This window comes from Rattus norvegicus, chromosome 15 (genome assembly GCF_021556685.1).
Source record: "Rattus norvegicus strain SHRSP/BbbUtx chromosome 15, alternate assembly SHRSP_T2T, whole genome shotgun sequence".
In the NCBI taxonomy this organism is placed as follows: domain Eukaryota; kingdom Metazoa; phylum Chordata; class Mammalia; order Rodentia; family Muridae; genus Rattus; species Rattus norvegicus.
The window spans coordinates 51,907,260-51,920,852 of record NC_141548.1 but is presented as its reverse complement, the minus strand read 5'-3'; the positions used below and the strand labels follow the sequence as shown (position 1 = coordinate 51,920,852).

Sequence of the window (13,593 nt, the reverse complement as noted above, 5' to 3'; positions counted from 1 at the left end):
AAAAGAAGATCCAAGGCAAAAGCTTTGATTTTTATTTTATGTTTTTGTGTCTTTCCAGCAAGTTCGGCTACCTGGTTGTTGTTGTTGTTGTTGCTACTGCTATATTCCTTTACTGGTATCAGAACCAAGCTTCTGAAGCATCCCAACGTGGACTGAAGACCAGTGGCTCCCCGGGAGTCCTCCAACTCTCCAGAACCAAAGTAGGGCCCCTGTGAGGACTAGCCATCAGTTTCTCAACATCTCCAGAGTGAAGAACACCTCTATTTGTCTATTCTACACCTCGTTGTGTAAGCTAATTGGCTCAGTTAAGGTTTCTACTGCTATGATAAACTTTATGGCCAAAAGCCACTCAGGGAGAAAAGAGTTTGTTTCTTCTTACAACTCTCAAGTCACACTCTATCATTGAAGGAAGTCAGAGTAGAAACTCAAACCAGGAACTGAGGCAGAGGCCATGAAGGAATGCTGCTCACTGACAGGCTTGCTTGCTTAGCCTGCCTTCTTATACAATCCTGGGGTGGCCCCCATAATGGCTTGGGCCATCCCACATTAATCATCAGTTAAGACAACGTCCCACAGGCTTGCTTAGAGGCCAATATTATGAAGAGACTTCCTCTACTGTGGTTCCCTTTTCTCAGATAACTCTATCTGTGTCAAGTTGACAATAAAAAAACACTACACTGGAAGTAATGCAATGAGTTCCTTTTCAATATATAGAATACACACACACACACACACACACATATATATATATATATATGTATATATATATATATACACACACACAGACAGACATAAATCTATTCTATCAATTCTGTTATTATACAGGAACCTATACATTTTATATCAATAAAATATACCTACCTCATACATGAGCCAAGTCAACATCATCTCTTGACATGGCTGGCACTCTTTTTGAGAAAATGATGGTCAGCGATGTTGTTGCTATTACTGCAGATAATGATAGTATTAATGGGGCTTTCCTTAATGTCTGAAAACTCTCCCAGTAACTACTCTGGGTCAAGGTGCCAGGCTGGGTGGTTAGGAGAAAGAGTAAAGAACTGGGAAAACCCCTAATCTAAGTCACTCAGAAGGTGCACTATATTCCCTGGGGCATTTGGCATAAAATGTCAAGTGGAAGACCACTTCTAATACAGGAAAACAGGATCAAATTTCACTGCAAGGCTTACAATAGCTCCCAACATATAGTCAGTTCTAAGAATGGAGATTGGTAGACCAACCTATAAAAGTTCCAACATCAACAGCTATGGTAGAAAGAAGGGCACAGAGACATCCCTGATGAGAACAGTGGACACACAGCTAAGTATAGGCTCAAGGTAGAATGTAGACACCAGCTTCATGAAACATGGTTGTCTTAGTTAGGGTTTTATTGCTGTGAAGAGACACCATGACAACAACTTTTATAAAAGAAAACATTTATTTGAAGCTGGCTTGTGGTTTTAGAGATTTAGTCCATTATGGTCATGATGGGAAGCATGGTGGCATGCAGGCAGACACGGTGCTGGAGAGAGAGCTGAGCGCTCTACATCTGAATCTGCAGGCAGCAGGAAGAGATAGTAGGCTATACTGGGCTATCTTGAGCATCTGAGACCTCAAAGTCCACCCTCTAGTGACACACTTTCTCCAACATCTGTAGCGGGAAATATTTAAAAATGCACCATCCCACAGTAACTCTGGCTACCCTCTGGCCCCACGAGACCTCCTCCATGGCCTCCAAACACCCATGCTATTGCTTCAGGGCATCAGTGGGCCTGTTCTCATTCCAGCTTTCTGACTCAGATCTCCGAAATTTTTTCCACCCAACTCGCTAAATTCCCACGGCGAGCCACTGTCCCACACATCCAAATTCCATGGCTGGCTGGGGTGCCCCACCATCGTACCTTTCTCCAGAACTCAGTTGAGTCACGAGTGAAGGAAAACACCACACAGTCATAGTTTGAAATCAACAGGTAACACAATCTCTGGAAGCAACAACTAACATCCTAATTTGTAAGCCATTCTAAGTTAAATCCTCACGTGGTTAATCCTCGCAGATCTGCCAGGGATCCAAACCAGGGAGGCCTCTATTTTGTTACATGTGTCCTGTTTCTCCCCCCGCCCCCCCCCCCACCCTTCGTGCTCTCCTCATCCAAAAGCCTATCACCTTTCCTGCCTTCTCTCTTCCCCTCACTGATCCAGAAGTCCTGCCTATTCCTCACCTAGTGATTGGTCCTGAAATCTTCATTCCTTAGGGGAAGGTTCTCAGGAAGTCAACTGAGTAGCGTTTCACTCCTTGTCCCAGGCAGCCCCTCTAGGGGAAGCAGAATTAGCATCAAATACAAACAGCACCAGGGCTCTCCACAGCACACACCTACTCCAACAAGGCCATACCTCCTAACAGTATCACTCCTTAGAGGCCTATGGGGGTCATTTTCATTCAAACCACCAGAACAGCCTTGGCAAGGAGTGTATGTTCTAAGGATTTAACCTATTCTGGGTTGGGAGCAATTCCAAAGTCTGGCTCACTTCTTCCCTTAGGACAATCTACACATACATATTACATGAAGTTCAGGTCTTGAAGGGCTCCCCAAGGTCTATGCACTGGAGTTCATGCAAAGGCAGTTCTTTGACCAGGAAGAACCACCCATGGTGCTAGTTACAAGAACATGAGTGGCTTACATGGTCCCCTCACTTTATATCTCCTGCTAGTTTCTCCACAGGGATATAACTAAGCAATCATGGTTACCCCCTTAAGTCTGGAGATACTCAAATGGCGTGTTTCCTTCTCATCCACCATCCTGTCAAACACATATACATCTGTTCTTCATGCAAGGCCTGTAGTCCAGGCTGGGAAAGAAAAAAGACACGGTGAATCCTCAAGAGGATCTTGAATCTTGGGAGATGACACAAACACAACTCATTCAGAATGTGTCACAGACCTAGAGGTAAACCAATGATTTTATTAGAAGAGAGCAGTTCCAAAGGGAACCCAGAGCTAGAGAGGAGAGTACTCCCCAAAGATGCTGACTTCAAATTCCAAATGGATACCAGAAGTGCTATGAATGATCTTGGGAGCAGATGTGTGATGTTCTACTGAACTTCAGAAATGGGTGGGTAACCACCACGTTTTCTGATTGCCTTTCCCAGGGAGACCAAGTCCTAGAACCATCCTTCTGTAGAGTTATGATGACTCACTCCTAGACACTGCTACTTGGCCCAACCACCCTGGGATCAGAATCCTACAGACAGCTCTGTGGCCAGAGCTCACTGTCATTATTCATACTGAGAAATCCCCTGCCTGTTCACCAATGTCACTTGGGTTTTCCATAACACCCCCAATGAAAGCTCTTTCAACCCGTCTCTCCATCCCTCTGCCTTCTGACTCACTGCAGAGCTTTCTATATGGTGCTGACTAGTGACACCTGTTTCTGCAGACCTGTGAGGATGAATATATCTTCCTTCAGGACACTGACTTCTGTGTCTATTCACATCATGCCCTAACTGATTAAAACAAATTTTGGTTATCGCTACAACCAGTAGTATTTCCCTGAGTGACAGGAAATCCAGCTAGGCTCTCTCCAAAACCATCAAATAGTGGAGTGATTTTTTTTCCTATTAGGCTTGGCCAGCATGGGCCTCACTTGGGGAAGAAAGTACTCTCTCTCCCCAGAGTTGCACCCTAGCCAAAGGAGACTTGAAGCACAACCCCATGAGGTCAGCAGATGAAACAGACACTGCTACAGGCCAAAGGCTAGAACACTAGGCTACTCATGTTTCTCTATAGACAATAAAGCAGTGCTGTCCTTCCCATTCTACCCCCAAGGCAAGAAGAACTGGTCCTTTGTCTGGCCTAGCTAGAGGTCACAGAGGCACCTCTACTAAGGCTTTCTGTGTGTTACTTAGGCAGAGGGCTTCCTGTTGCCTAGAAACTAGGGAACTCAACAGAGACCTTTGTTCTGGGTGGAAGCAGGCCCTGGGGCACTCAAGGTTTCAACCATTGAACAGCTCCTCTCTGAGACTGGACTCTATGGCCTCACACATGAAGCATCTTTATGGTAGCTTTGTTGGTTTCTGAACAGCAGGCTTTCTTTCCTCAGCAGCTGGGGAAATGTCCACAAAATGATCATCTAAGGTGCCTGCAGTGACATACACCTGGAATCAGGTCACTTACCATTTTGTCTCTTTCTTTAGCAAGGACTATATAAATGGCTGACAGTTGTAAGTTCCAGGTCTGCTCTTGCCCCATCCTCCTAGTAGCCTTGCTTCTGTGTGAAGCAGTATTCACAACATGGCTTCCTTCCTACTCATCCCTATCCTAACCTTCCTTTCTGTTTTAGCCCCTCTCTTGCCTTCAGCTTCTGCTGTGAAGCTTCTAGACTAGACTAGAATGTGCTTGATCTTGGTTCTCCATTTTGACAGTTTCTCTCTCCTATCTGACAGGATAGCTGTATATCTTACACTGGTTACTTTTACATCCCTGTGAACTAAAATGCTGAAAGAAATAACTTCTGGGAGGAATAGGGCTTATAGCTTGACATGCTCCAGTCTATCACAGCAGGGGATATGGCAGCAGGGATGGCTCTATCTATGGCAGGGAAAGTACTGGAACCAAAAGGCACAGAATACAAACTAGAACCAGAAGTAGACACAGCCTTTAAGTCTCACCCCCAGTGACCTATCTCTGCCAACCACGTCCCAGATCCCTAAATTCCCCAACCTTACCAAACAGTGCTACCAACTGGGACCCAAAAGATGACAAGGTCTGAGGTGAGAATAAAGAAAATATGTTTTACATTTAAATAATGTGTCCTATTTACATAGACCCTTCTTGCTCTTCATCCCTTGTCCCAATTTTAATATTAATAGCATCCCCTTTGACCCTCTGAACATCCCTTTTGGAAGATTAATCACACAGCAGTCTCCCTCATGAGCTCTCTCTGTTCCCTTCCCCTCTCCCTGAGACCTTAGCACTGGAGAGCCCCCTTTTCTTGAGCCATGTATAATACATTCACTATGCCAAGCCACCCTGAGGAGAGGACCAGTTAGCAGGCACTGCCTCCTAAATTAAACAAGGGTACTGAGGCTATGGTGAGTATGATCTGCCCAAATCACTGAATTTGTTAGCAAGACTCCGACTATTCAAGAGTTCTTCTATCTTTTCTCTGTTTCCACAAATCCAGACCACATTTATAAACACAGCCCACCTTTTCAAACAACTTCAGTCCGCCCTGTCTCCTTTAGGAATGACTTGTACCAATCGCCACTGCTCTTGAGTTATCCTATGGGTAATGAGTTATCTTGCTCCAGACTATTAGTAAAGAGCCCAGAAACTATGTCTTCTCCTTTTCTTAGCCTAGATATAAATGATCTGCTTATAAAATACTTGATCAATTCAGATATACTGAGCCATATAGCTCAGTAGTCCTTTGGAGGACTCTGTAGAAGTTACACAGACCAATATTAACAGTAGGGTGATAAGGAAGGAAGGTTTTCTCTAAACCTTAACTTTTAACTCTTTTGCCATGTCCAATCCAGGCTTTGTGGGCCAAGGTCATGTATGGAAAGAATCCTTACCACCAAATTAGATGAAAACCCTCATCAGAGATGGGCCTCCAAAGAGATGGGGCTCACAGCAGGATTCAGTTACCTTGAAGAAAGGCCCCAGGCCCTAATCCAAACTCAAGCAAAGGTCCCAAACATAGGCTCTATTTGAATTGTTGGCATCAACTTTGGGAAGCAGGATCGGCCCTTGGCATGAAAAATAATTGATACAGTGAAACCATCTGCAGCCTCCCTGATTTCCTGGCTAAATCTCCACTAGGTAGGATGCTTTGGGCAACCCTCTTCCCAACTCTGAGATGACACTTGTTATCTGCACAATGAGAATGCTAGAGTTCATTGGTGCTGACCAGTGGACACGCAATTCAACTACAGTTGTAAATTTAAAGTTTCTAGTAGTCACGCTGTAGGAAGAAAAACAAATGAACTCATCTAAGATATACCATTGAATGGAATGTGGATGACACATTATGCTTTCAGCATAAATGAATACAAATGTTTGCATAAGGAATTTTTATTCTTTGCTCACTTGGATTTGAAGTCTGATATCTGTTTTATATTTTCATCAAATGCCAACTGGCATCAGTTACCTTTCAACTGCTTGATAATTGTGATATGGTAAAGCGGCCACCATAACAGATGTGTACGGGAAGGTCCCTTCTGGTTCAGGTTCTTGATCATGTCTGTCTAGTTTACTTAGGACCAGATTCTCCACCTCCAAGCTCTTCCCATCTGCTTATCAGAAGGCACAGTGTTTACTTCCTGTCCTGCCAATTTCCTCACATTGTCCTTGAACAAATAATCTCAGAATATTAATATTTATATTGTCTTCCTCCTAAACTGCCAGGACCTAGCTCATTGCCTCTCCCAGTCCAGAGTGTGATCCTGACTTGCAGGGTCATATTTGCCCCACTGCCCATACCTTAGCAGGGACAGAGAAGACAGAGACAGTCTTTGCTTTATATTGGGAGACATTGCGAGTATTTGCTTCATGCACAGCACAAGACCAGCATGATGGCAAGCTTGAAGACTCTGAAGAGAGCTGGATGATAAGTCACATTTATTCTTCAAACCCTGACCCCAATAAGCATGAGATAAACAACTGAAGGACAAAGTAAAACAATCAAATAATCCATATTAAAGTGTTAAGATGGATATTGCACCATCAGATGCCATATCAGTTGGGGGGTCTCAGCAGGAAACAGATGGTATACTCAAGCTGGATAACTGAGGAGAGCTTAATGAGAGTACTATTTTGGAATATGGGGGAAGGGCTTAGGGAACGCACAAGGGCTTATATGCAGCACCTCCAAGTTTGAAGAGACCAATATGAAGAGACCTGCCTGAAGCCAGAAGTACCTCTATGTAGAGAGGTTGACTTAACAAAACGTTGGCAACCCAGGGATGCTCCAAGTTGAAGGAGACTAAAAGCAGATGCTCCCAACTTTCTCCTCCCACTCCAATCTCCATTCCCAGCTGATTCATTCTATTGATTAACCCCAACCTGAATCCAAAGGTCAAAGGAGCCCAGGGAACCTCCCCAAGTACAAAGAAGGATTGGCAGGGACATGAAGAGACCAAAAGATGATTCCCAGCCCAGCAAATAATATGAGGATATCCCACTTAGCACTCTTTCTGGGCCATGCAGGGCTACATCCATGTTTTGGGAAATGAGTGGGCTTTAAAGAGCTAAGGACAGATCGGCCAATGACCTTGAATGAAGTGAAAAGGATGGGAGCAAGTGTGTGGTCCATAAAGATGGGGTGGCCTGTGAAGGTGGGGTGGCCCATGGAGGTTGGGGTGACCTGCACAGGTGGGATGGTCGTGATAAATTGCTGCAGAGATCTCAGTCTTTCTTCTCTCTCCAGCTCCAAGTTGTGGAAATCTTGGGATTTCCTTCTTCCTTCCAAAAGTTGGACTCACAACCTGAAAGACTAAATGTCAGAAGACAACAAGGCCTGAAAGGGAACAAGAGAAGAGTCGCATGTGCTTTTCAAAGTCTGAGGAAATGCAAAGCAGGTCAGTGCTTTGTGGACCAGAGTAGATCCCTCATCCTCCATCACAGAAGGATGAATACCTCCAGTTCCTAGATGGAGCAGGGAGCCAAAAGATCTAAGAAAGTTAGAGCAGTAACTAGAACTTCCATGAGTACGAAGGTGGCACTGTGCTTAAGATTATCTCGTTGGCCTTTCCAACTTGGGCCTGGCAGAATGGCTCCCGCAAAGAAGAAGAAGGGCCGTTCTGCCATCAACGAGGTGGTGACCCGAGAATACACCATCAACATTCACAAGCGCATCCATGGAGTGGGCTTCAAGAAGCGTGCTCCTCGGGCACTCAAAAAAAATCGGAAATTTGCCATGAAGGAGATGGGGACTCCAGATGTGCGCGTAGACACCAGGCTCAATAAAGCCGTCTGGGCCAAAGGAATAAGGAATGTTCCGTACCGCATCCGAGTACATTTGTCCGGAAATCGTAATGAGGATGAGGATTCACCAAACAAGCTCTACACACGGGTAACTTACGTGCCTGTTACCACATTCAAAAATCTACAGACGGTAATGTGGATGAGAACTAACTGCTGAATGTCAAATAAAGTTACAAACTGAAAAAAAAAAAAAAAGATTATCTCATTGGCCAGAGGAAAATAAATTTTGATTGGCCCAATCAAAACAAATCAGGAAAAAATAACAAACCCAGTGGAGCCACTGGGGCATTGTATATAACATTATGAACTTCTGGAATCCATGATTCAATACTCCCATAGCATAGAAAAAGAAACTGAGGTTCAAAGTGTCAAGTGTTCCAGGACAGAGAATCATTAAGTAAGATAGAACAAGGAACCCAGGTCTAAATCTTTTTAATTTCCCCCATTTTAATGAAAGAACACAGCATGACAGCAACAAATAAGACTTGGAGACATACTGCTTGCTTAGAAAAAAGGGCCCCAAATAAATAAGATATTATTGTCCCAGGCATCCAGAGGCTGAGTTGGAACTGCAGACACCAGGTGACAGTTCAGAGAGCTGTGACCCGGAAGAAGTAATGAGCGAGTCTGTGGCAGAAGCACAGTATGAGCTAATGTCAGGTTTCCACAGAGGCCATGTTCCCCCTCTTCAGAACTTTGAACCACTCTACCGCACGGGCCACCCTCTTTGACAGTCTATATAGGGACCAGCCACCATCCCCTAGTCTAGAACTACAATCCAAATCCCACTGTATGCATAAAAAACAAATTTTCAAACATACACAGACAGGACTCATGTTTAGTCTGTATGTCCTGCCATTAGTCTGTGAGTCCTGCCAACCCCTGTCCGCTGAATGACAATGAAATGAGAAGCAGGCTCCAGGCTAAGCCCAGACATCAAGCATGAGTAGTAGTGGCTGCTGACATCCATGCTCTACCCATGTTTATAACATTTGTATCTTCTCTCTAGAGCAGAGTCTTTGTTAGGATAGCCTTCCCCATTTGTAATATTTCAGTGTGAAAAATCCAGGTCATGATTTCTTATTTAGGCCATGTCTGCCAAAGAGCACCACCGGATGGTAGAAGGGTCAGTGTTGTTCTTAGTGGCTTCGTGACTGATGTGACCAATATGTTTGAGTCGATGTGATTTGGTGTTTAAGGAAGGAAGACAGAAGGATGAAGGGACAACAAAGAAAAGCAATGATTGGCCAAACAGCAGTTCCTCTAAAGTGCTAATAAATGGCAGTCAGGAATCAGCCCCATGGTGGGTCTCCCTGTGCTCTACATCATATGTGAACTGTACATCTGAGTCACAAGTCGGGGCAAATGGCTCAGACAATAAAGGGTTTGCTGTAAAAGTGTGAGAATTGAAGTTTGATCCACAAACTCACATTTTACAAAAATTGGCTTGAAGCCAGGCCCCTCACTCACTCAGAGGAGAAGGGGAGGGAGAATAGGGGAAGGATTGTGGGAGGGGCTGGCCAGAAGGAGGACAGTGAGCAGGATGTAAAGTGAATAAGTAGAAATAAATTAATTAATTTTTTTAAAAAAATCAGGATCCACTGGCCTACGGTGGCTGAAGACACTCAAGTGACTGCTGGGGCACCACTATAATGAGAGAATGAGTGATGGAGAGATGGGAATATGGAGGATGTGGTGGAGAGATGGGAGAGAAAGTGAAATGGAAGGATTTGTATACTGGACAAAGGTTGAACCAGAGAATTGACGGTAGTGAGGAAGAGCTGGATATCAGGAGCATATACAACCCCTGAGGCCATGGGGATGGGCTGCCACCAAGGGCCACATCTGAGTTCATGGCTCTACTGCAGCCTAGGTCTGTGGTGATATCTGTGGCCCATGTTGTCACCAAAGATCATCGGATGTCAGTGGTCTGAGCTACTGTCTGAGATGATGTTGATGTCTGGAGCCAAACATATCTGGGTGGCCTGTGCTGCCACCTGAGGTTATGGTGATGTCCTGGCCTGGGTTGTTGCTGAAGGCCATGGATCCGTGACCCTGCTGCAGATGAGATTTGTGTTAATGACTATGAAACAAATTGCCAGAGGAGACCATGTGACGTTCATGGTCTAGGCTGCTACCTGAGATGATGTGAATGTCTGAGAGTCATACTGTTATAGGGAGGACAGGCTGATATGAGTGGCCTGTACTGCCATCTGAACCCAGGCTGCCACCAGAAGCCGTGTCTGGATCCATGGTACTGTCACAGCCAGGATCTGTGTTGATGTCTGAGGCCTGTGATAGCACTAAAGACCAAACAGATGTCCCTGGTCTGGGCTGCCACCTGAGGCCATGTTAATGTTCAAGCACTATGCTGAGCTGGCGCTGTACCTTATCTGTCTGCTGTGTGGTGGCTTAAGCATGAGAGAAATGCCTCCTTCACTCTCACTCCCTGCAGTGGGGAGGTGAACTGGCCTTGTGACATGAGAATAGAAGAGCTATGCCTGCCGCTCAGTGGCTACAGCTCCCTGGAGAATGGGCCCTGCACTTTGCCTGGGCAGCACTGCAGAGCTGGCCCCACCCATCGCCTGGATGAAACAGGAGAGCCTACCCAGGTGGTCTGGGAGCAAAACAGCAAATGGGCCGACCAACTCAACTTCCACCCAGGCCCAGATCAAGGGCTCTGAGTTGGCTGACCCCAAAATCTCTCCATCTATGAGCTGTTAGAATATGTAAAGAGGCAGGTTCTGCAGATCCGAAGGGCAACATCAAGTTATACAAGCGAAGTCTTGGTGAAGATTCAGTGTTGACAGTGTAGCAGACACCAAAGGCCTCGAACCAGACCAAAGACTCACTGCAATGAGATTTGCAAATAAAGATGTATGGATGAAGGGGTGTGCAACCACAGCTTCCACAGCAAGACAGTGTTTTGTTTTGCTTCTAATTTTATATAATTTTTATAAAACATATGTACTTGTGTTTTTGTTTTTGTTTTCTTTTGGTGGGAGAGGTTGCAAGGGTAGGGAGCAGATTTGAAGTGACCAAGTGGAGAATGGGATTGGGGTACATTCACAATAAAAAGGCTTTTAAAACCCAGTATGGTGACACATTCTTAAAGTGTTCTTTTTTTTCTTTTCTTTTCTTTTGGAGGTGGGGACCGAACCCAGGGCCTTGCGCTTGCTAGGCAAGCGCTCTACCTCTGAGCTAAATCCCCTGAGCTTAAACCCCAATGGTGACACATTCTTATAATCCTAGCATTAGGGAGATATATAAACAGGCATGTCCTTGGAGAAAAAAAAAGGATATCCCTGGGGCTCTTTGTACAACCAGCCTAGCTGAATGGGCAAGCATCAGGCCAGTGAGAGATCCTGTCTCATTAAACAAGATAATGTCTGGAGAATGAAATCCTAGGTTGGCTTCTGATCTGTATACACATTTACACACGTCCATACACACCTGCAAACATACACACACACACGCGTATGCACATTCACACATATACGAATCATTAGTACCAGTGCCTAGACCCCACATTGGAAATTCTGATTTAGTGGACTGAAATGGAGCCAGAAATCAAAGGGAATTTTTAAAGGATGACTTGAAAAGCACTGACACTCCTCGGTTCCACTGTCTCTGAAACCTCCTCCTGTTTCCCACACCCTGTTTATGCACCCCTAACACTATATGGAATAAAGCATGCATAAAGGAGTTCTGACTAGTGGGGTGACCATCTAAAGCAGAAGTAGACCATCGTAGGATGTGCTGAGACAGCTGAGAGAGTGGTCCCTCAAATTCCTATATGGCCAGCTTACTCTGACCCTGGCAACGCACCCCACCTACACCAGAACTCAAACCCTGCCTTCTTGAATCTCTTCTGCTCACTTTGAACCTTGAGGACTCTCCAGCTATCAGCACTGCTCCTAGACACAACAGTAGACAAGCCCTCTGGCTGCCCTGACCTGGAGGTCCTCCATACTTGAGAGAGGACCGAAACAGGGCTGAGTATTTCTTGCTTGGTGCCCTCCTAGGTTGATTTGCCCCATATCTGAAATCTTCTCCCTGGTGCTAATGTCCTATTGTCCTGGAGCCCTAAATCCAGAGGCCATTTGCTAAGAAATGCTTGGATTTGTGAAATTATATGGACCTTTATAGCACACTTACGAAGATGAATAAATTCCTGCTCGCATGGCCCAATTTGTTGCTCTAACGTGACACTTCTATGTCATAATCACCTCTTCTTTCAGCCAGTTATGGCCAAGGCTGTTAGGGATTTATTAGAAGCATTTTATAATGTGCTTTTACAAGATGTTGTTGAAGCCATGGCTTTGTTTATGGGGAAAAGAGGAAGGGGGAGGCAAAAGGATGGGAAGAAGAATAAGAGGGAGAAAGGAGCTGGTGTCAGGGCACGCAGAAGCTTCTGGAAGTACTTCCCAAGGGATATGCTAACCAGGAACTCTCTCTCCACCCTCCACCCCGACTCCCATCCCTGCTCACCCACCACTTGAAGAACTTTGATCTCTCACTTCTACAATATTATTGATCTTCAGAGGTAGGAAAGGAGAGGGAAAAAGATACAGACATCAAGGAGATTTCAAGATAAGACTGGGGAGGAAGGGATCTCCTTTATAGCCAGTGAAATATCAGAAAGCTCTGCTGGAAATGAACTTTCCACCTCTGTTCTTTCTCCCAAAGAAAAGAAAGGAAGGAGAAAGTATAAGGGAGGAAACCTAAGTCACGGACTTACAAGTCCTTAGTGTTAACTAGAGATGGTTCATCCTCACCTAGGAAGGGTTAAATGGAAGGTGATTGCAGACTAGGCAAGAGGAGTCTTAGAATTCATTATTTACTGGCCTGGAACTGAAGACACAAGATGTACAAGTGCAAGTCCCCGGAGAACTCACCCTACGAGGAACACTCACACTTGAAAGCCACACACAACTCCATATGCTAAATGTCTTCATAGAGTTGTGCATGAAGAGCAACAGTTGCAAAAGTAGAAATAACAGGTTTTCTGGGTCATGAGGAATGAGCTCTAAGCTAGACCTTCAGAGTAGAAGTTCTTTTTCCAGTGAGGAACATACTTTGCATCAGAAACCAGAGTAAGGGGGCCGAGGCAGTAGGAATGTTAGAGGCAGCTGTTCATACCATAAGCAGGAGTCTCGCATTATCAGGCACCTAAGCTTTCGTAGTGGCTGGAAGACAAAGGTGAAGAAGCCAGTCAAAGCCTGTGACTCAATGAATTAGATACAACCACCTGTCACTGAGACCTAGGCCCTGGGGAGGATTACCAGACAAAGACCAAGAAGACAAAATATGCCCAAAAGTTCTGTACAAAAATAGCTGGGAGTCCAGGTGGCTGCAGGTAGTGCTGATCAAAACTAGAAAGGGAGCTGGTAGCCAAGTCAGGAGTGGACTTCTTACTCTCAGGGAAAAAGAGATGTCACAGCTTGATTTTCAAAAAATCCTTAACCCAGCAGCCATAAACACTCCAGTACTCCAACCTCCATGTGACCATGCAAAGTTCTCTGAGCTCCAAGACATGTGTCTAGGGCTAGAGTGTGAACTACCAGATGAATCAAGAGCTCCCTTGAGTGTGAAGAAGAAAGGAACATGTA

The 13,593-nt window shown here is 45.0% G+C and overlaps 1 pseudogene across 3 annotated transcripts; it reads left to right on the top strand.

The window, feature by feature from the left end:
- The first annotated feature begins 3,940 nt into the window (after nt 1-3,940).
- LOC120096991 (60S ribosomal protein L31-like) lies at nt 3,941-8,168 on the top strand (annotated as a pseudogene). 3 transcript variants are annotated; one of them, XR_015638917.1, is made up of 3 exons: nt 3,941-4,159; nt 5,533-5,818; nt 7,425-8,159. The product of XR_015638917.1 is annotated as a 60S ribosomal protein L31-like, transcript variant X1 (transcript). The 3 variants fall into 3 exon arrangements; XR_015638918.1 differs by lacking the exon at nt 5,533-5,818 and having other exon boundaries at nt 3,952-4,159; nt 7,425-8,168; XR_015638919.1 differs by lacking the exons at nt 3,941-4,159; nt 5,533-5,818 and adding an exon at nt 4,438-4,764 and having other exon boundaries at nt 7,425-8,166.
- The last annotated feature ends 5,425 nt before the right edge of the window (nt 8,169-13,593 follow it).